This window comes from Heliangelus exortis, chromosome 10 (assembly GCF_036169615.1).
Source record: "Heliangelus exortis chromosome 10, bHelExo1.hap1, whole genome shotgun sequence".
Classification (NCBI taxonomy): Eukaryota; Metazoa; Chordata; class Aves; order Apodiformes; family Trochilidae; genus Heliangelus; species Heliangelus exortis.
The window spans coordinates 19,327,468-19,334,215 of NC_092431.1; the positions used below are offsets into that span (position 1 = coordinate 19,327,468).

Consider the following 6,748-nt stretch of genomic DNA (forward strand, 5'->3'; position numbering starts at 1 on the left):
AATAATAGGAAGTAGGCTATAACACAAAGATAGAAGGTCAAAAAATTGCTGATGCTTCTGCTAAATGAGTCAGTAATGTCACTATGGCAGTTCCAGTCCTATTCTTTACATTGATATTAGACCCACAATTAACTCCATGCAACACATTGCCCTAAGTTCCCTCTCTAAGTGATGTCTTGGGTAGTGTGTGTATAAATTCTGTACCCCCTGAGAACCATTTCTTTTATTAAGGTAAAATGAAACATGATATTCTTGTAGCAAAAACAGGGATTAAGAGCACTTCTTTTTGTTCAAATGAGTGAAATTGCTTAAATAACACCCTTGAACTATTAGATTGCAGAGGTTTGCTTTGAAGCTACACAGTGGAAGAAAAAGCATGATCTCTCTTGCTATTTCTAAAGTCTGAAATATTTATTTTCCAATATAAAGACTCAGAGATTCCTTGTTGGCATTAGGATAGTAACCTTGTCATGTTTCAAATACACAATCTGTAGAGAAGCTCTGTTTTCAAATGGTTTATAGCTCTGGCTTGCCAGATACAGCTGGGATTTCACAGATTGCCTGTTAGGCAGATGTCTCATGAAAGGTAAGTGGCATTGCTAGGGTTGCAAGTTAAATATCTTTGAAGCTCCAGACAGCAATAACAGTGGTCAAATAACACCTGCTTTGTGAGAGCTGATTCTGCTTTCTGTATATCCTGGTAAAAGGCTGGACTGCTACACAAGAGGTGCTGCAGTATGAAAATATCAAGAAATCATCTTGTAAAAAGTTCTATGCTTTCTACTCCTTACATTTATGACAGGCCACAGCAGGTGTCCTTAAATGTGTCACTGACAGGATTGTCAACTGCTTCATCTGCTACCAGTGTTCAGAGATGTCTACTTAACTCTGGTTTAAGTGTTCAATTAAAATAAACCTATAAATACAAACTTAAGTTGTTTAGCAGGTAATCAACAGGAGATGGGAAGAGCCTATTGAAATAAACCAACCTTTTGAGCTTAATAAACCTTGACACAGAAGTATTTGGCCTGAAATTTGAACTGAAATTATTTTCAGCATCAGTGGAACTTCAATTCCTAGGAGAAAATATATGCCAATTTTGCTAAAATTGTTTTCTTAGCAGAAGGAGCCTTTCACTGCACATGAGATTTTTTCCATCCAGTAGAAATGTATACTTTGGGGGTTTTGGTGTTTTGTTGTTTTTTTTTTCTTCTGAAATCTGAAAAAAAACCCACAAACAAACAAACCAAAACCTATCTTTCTTTTGCCAAGTTGTAAAATACAAGGACAGATAGGCATCTGGTAAAGCTATAATTGCTCCAGAGAATTCTTTGGAGCTGTAATGATGTCTGAGTTTGTCACATCACTTCTTTCCACCAGTAGTTAGGAGTTTTCTGTAATGATCAATTAGTGTGAGTGCAATATGTGTGATTTGGCACCTGCCCAATATGAAATGGTGCCCGAGTTATTCTGTAGAGGCCCTGGAGTTGGCTTCTGAACTCTATGAACCTTTTCTCTTTCTTTCTTGGCAGTAAGAATTGCAGGTTTCTGGTGTTGCAAATAAATGCAAAGTTATCAACACCACCATCACTGGTTCAGAGTTTTTTGGTGTTGGTTTTTTGGGGTTTTTTTGGGGGTTTTTTTTTCCTTGGGGGGGGTTTGTTTTTGCTTTTTTTTTTTTTTGAGGGGGAGGCAGTAAACAACAAGAAGAAATATAACACAGAAGATATGGATATGGTTTTTAAAATAGAGTGAGTCCTTTCAATTGTCCATCTGGAAAACATTGATTTGCATCACTGAGAATATAATTGTTCTACCAACAGGCTCAATTTTCTACATGATCAAACAACAAAGGCAGCTATAATGCTTCTCAATAAGATAAAAGTCTTGTAAGACCTAATAAAATGGGAGGAGAAATTCCCCCAGCCATACCTGTAAAATTCAGAAGTGTGTTCACCCAGGTACACACAGAGATTGCAGATAAAAGATTCATTACAGATGTGGATTTACCTAGTAGGTAAAACTCTATTACTGGAATAATTTCTTGGTGTTGATTTTTTTAATTTACACTTTTCTTTGATTCTGGTTTTTTGTTGTTGTTTTCAAGAGCAAATGAGATCTTCTAACTTTTGGTTATTTTTAATGTGAATAGTCTGAAATCTTTTGGCTCCCCATCTTGTCATGTGCCAGCCCAGAAAGGCAACCACTGTCAAAAGAAGCACAGCCAGCAGGCTGGGGGAAGTGTATTGATAGGATGAGGGAGAATTAGTTGAAGCTGAAAAAGGGTAGACTTTGATATTCTACCCTCAGGACAGAAGATAGATATTCTACAGGACAGAAGATGTTCTGTCCTGTGAGTGTGGTGAGACACAGGCACAGATTGCCCAGGGAATTGTGAATGCCTTCTCTCTGGAAGTGATCAAGACTTGGGGGCTTGGAGCAACCTGGTCTAGTGGGAGCTGTGGGAGCATATAATATTATATATATATCTCTTGTGTATATATATATATATGTAGTGGGAGCATATAATATGTCCCTGTCTGTATATTTATATGGATAGAAGATTAAGAGATAATAGCCTTTTTCCAACATTCCACAAGAAATCAGGCTAGAACTCTATTGATAATACACGTGATTTTTGTTTGTTTGTTTTGTGTTGTTCATCTCTTTGCTTTAATTTAGCAGCATGAGATTTATATTTGTGTTTTTAAATTTGGTTTTTTACCTTTTTTGGTCACACATAATCTCATAATATGAATGTATCTGTAGGCCAAGCAGTCAACTACAATTTATTGACCAGGGAGCAGCTTTACAGCTTCAGAACTTTCTTTGAGTATCATTCAGAGTCACAGCAGGATATATTTGTCCCCTCTGTGGATTTTCCAGCAGCAAAAACTCTCACCACCAAACAGATGCTGTCCTGGCATAGGAGGACTGAGGGCACAGTTGCCATCTGCTCTCTCACTGTCCAAGCAGCTCCAGCTCTGATGCCTTTCTCATCAGAGATCTGTGGAAGCTCAGAGAGAAAATACTCAGAATCTATCTTCTGTACCCAAAGTGTCTCCCACAACTGGAGAAGATGATGGGACACTTCATTGTATTAAAGGAGGCAAAAACTGTGTAGAGCTTTTAACACCCTGTGGAATGGGGGAATATAATGTATGGTAGAAGATGAGGATTTGGGGAAAATATTAAAACTCTGTTTTGAGGTTCTGTAGGTGACTAAGTGTCATATTTGCTCCCCACACTGATTGCAGAAATGTGTGAAAAAGCATCAGCCTCAAGAGTTGGAGCACTGAGTATCTTCAGGACCAGCATCCTACAGTGAAGCCAGGGACCTCCACAGCAGTAACCAAGTACCTGCAGCATCTGTTGCTGTCAGGTTGTGTAGACATGACTCCTCTTGGAGGCAACAAAATGACTTTTTGCATATGTCAGTCTAGTTGGGAAGCATCATCCCTTTACTCATAAATTTACTTTCTGTTTTAGAGCCCTAGGTGCATTTTATAAGTTGGTGGAAATGTTTCCCAGTGGTTTGAAGTGATCTGATCATTGCAGGACATGGACCACCATGGGGAGCAATTCACAACCCTGCTGGAAGGGTTATCCAACGTCAAGGATAAACCAAGGTTCTGCAAAGTAGAGCAGGCTGCTCAACAGGAGACTGTCTGACCTCAATCAGGGTAAGGAGGAAGTTTGAGACTAAAAAGGATAAGAGAAGCAGCACCTGTAGTTATCTGATGTGTTGTGTGTATGTTTTCGATGTAAATCTTTAGCTTTTTTACTTATCTTTTAAAAAATTTTTTTAAAAATCCCTGGAAACCAACTGTGCAGTCCTGCATAACTATATGAAGATGCTATTCATTCTTTTTATTACTCTTTTTTAGCTTAATAAAAAAATCAGCCTTGCATCAACTTTGACTGTGCTATACATACAAGATGTGGTATAAATACAACAAATAAGGTATTGTCAAACTAGTGCCTAGAAAACCATTAAATTAATCCTAAAAGGCAGTTATCTATGAAAGGTCCTAAATGCCTTCCATATTTAGAATCTGTAACAGTACAATACTTGGCTGTTGCATGTACTACATTTGTTTTTAGCTGTGCAGGAATTTTGACAGATCCTACTTAAAGCGTGAAAATATAAATGGTTTTGTGAATAGGTTTAGAAAAAAGGCAAATACTGAAAGTGGAAATGTTCTGTCAGAAAGAAAAAAAGAGTAAAAAAAAGACAGGAAAATATCCTTCTTCTCTACCTTGTGAAAAGAAGCTAAATTGTAGTTAATCATATGGTATTTGCCTCACAAGCATGCATTAATAGTTCTCAGAGATTTGAGCTTGTTTATGGTAACAAATAGCTCATGACATTGACAGCCATCAGAGACTAATTAGTTCTTTTTTTATCATTTTATCCTGTTGATCTAGCATGCAGCTTAGGTATTTTTAAGGTCCCTCTTACTCTGTTTTGTTATGGTGGGTATTGTAGAAATAATTCAAAGGATTACAGGTATTGTGGCTATTCAATTTTTGTCTCTAGTAGGTCAGTGAAATCTCCTGTACTGGTATCTGTACCATTAGGATGGTTCCTTTTTTTTTTTCCTGTTCTTATTTTGCTTTTCCTTTCAAGAAGTCACATGTCTTATGCCCAGTAATGGCTGAAATAAGCATTCTGAAGATGACACTTATCTAAACTAGAACTAGTCATCAGATCCCTGTATCTTTTAGATCACACTTAATGAACTTATAAGCAATTTAAAAATAGCAAAAATGAAAACAAAGGCTCAGATCTTTCCCTAGTGATGTGATGATTCAAGAAGAACTATATTTTTCTCTTGGAAAGCATACAGTACTTGTTACATTACTGTAATATTTTAATATTTACAGTTCCAGGACAGAGAAAAACAAACAAAAAAACCCAAACAAAAAATCCCAGAAAACACATCAACCATTCTACTGATTAAAACCTTTCAAACCAGTAGACATCTTTCCAAGATTAAAATGTAGTCATAGATTTGTGTGCTCTCAAGTTTACAGGTATTCAGTTGAAAGGTGGCTATCTGGACCTGTAAGTTTAAAATGGAAAAGCTTGACCACATGGCATGACCATGAAAGGCTTCAGGTGAAATTTGAATTAAAAATTTTAATAATTTTTAAAATATTGTCTTGTATTATTAAATCTACTTTAAAAATGTTGAGCTAATTTACAGACCCTGTCTTACCATTGTTTGTAATCGCAAGAATTTAAAATTTGAGGATTACTGAGGCAGTGCCTGAATTATATTTTATTTTCTAAGTTGATAAAGTACTGAGAGCTTTTCCTATATGTCACACAAAAATCAATCGTATTTTTACAAGATTGCTTGTATTTTCTTTTGTTTAAAGGTCCTGAATTCAAATGTGGACTCTGATACAGAGCAGCAATCTCCCAAAATTAGCATGAAAAGACAGTGATAGTTGATTATCTGCTCTGTTTCCAAAAGCTTGTAAGATACAGAAGTTTTTCTTCCAGGATATCAGTTTTAGAAGGCAAGAAGCTGGAAAGGAGCCATAGACATGACATAATTCCCTCAAATACTGGAGGGTGTCCAGATAGGAACATCAAGAGGCTTTTAGTCCTGTTCAATTAGAATCAATTTCCCTTGTGAGAGGGGGATAATTTGCAGACAGAAAAGAAAAACAAGCTGCAATAGAGATTATACCTACTAGGTGTGGCATAGTTGATTACTAAATTTGTCCATTTCCAGCCTTTCTGAAGATACCACTGCTGCACAATAAAAAGAAACAAATCTTTAAGTAAATCCACAATGTGTTTTTTTTTTATTCCCAATAGTTAAATTAGGTATATAATTTTAAAAATGCAATAATTATATGTTTCTTGTGTGTATATTAATTTAATTATTTCATATGGGTTCTCCTCAGGATTGAGAAGGATATTTCAAGAAAGACTTCAAGTGGAGTGATAATACAGGATGTCTTTTCACTGCAGAGTAAGAAGGATAAAAGGTTTCCAAGGTACTAGCAAATTAGTCATTAGAATTTCAGTTATTGTGCCTGCTACCTAAAACCTGAGCAGAGCATCAAACTTAAGACATGGGTGTGAACATTTAGATCCAGAGGTCCTCCATGTCTGAGGCTCAGTAAACAGGTACTCTACCTGCTAATGGTCCATATTAAACTGTGTGATGTCTCTAATGGAACAAGCCAGGTAATTGCAGTTTTGAAAGGTTTTCCAGGTTCTTGTGTTCTATATTAAATTCTTCTCCTCTTCCTAAACCTCTGTCATCTTTGAAAAGTGTGAGAATGAAACATAAAAAAAAATAAGCTTCCAATTATACCAATTTCCCCTGCTTTCAATCTAATAAATTATTAGAGAACAAGGGCTTATATGTTGATAAAGTTTTATTCAGATTTGTAGGGTTTCAGTTAACATTCTGTCACCTTAATTGCTTGATATAATTCATTTAAGAAGCAAAACCAGATGCTGCCTTCTCCAACATGTGACCATGTATTTCCCCAAAACTCAGTGGAACTCTGGTGCCTTATGTTGCTTTGTTCAATATTATAAATATTCTGGATATTACATGATCTCCATAGGAACACTTCTTAAAATTTTTGCCTTAAAATTATGCTTTTGACCTCTCTTGCTAATCTGTCTGACTTCAGAATGTTTTAAGGAGTAAAAATGAAGATGTAAGTAGGAGACAACAGGATTTTTAAGTATACCTTGTAGATTCAGGGCAGTATT

General features: G+C 36.1%; 1 long non-coding RNA gene across 1 annotated transcript; it reads left to right on the top strand.

The window, feature by feature from the left end:
* The first annotated feature begins 3,562 nt into the window (after positions 1 to 3,562).
* Positions 3,563 to 6,014, top strand: LOC139800257 (uncharacterized). Its single transcript, XR_011727689.1, has 3 exons — positions 3,563 to 3,683; positions 5,031 to 5,122; positions 5,923 to 6,014. It is a non-coding gene; the product is annotated as an uncharacterized lncRNA (long non-coding RNA).
* Positions 6,015 to 6,748: the final 734 nt, after the last annotated feature.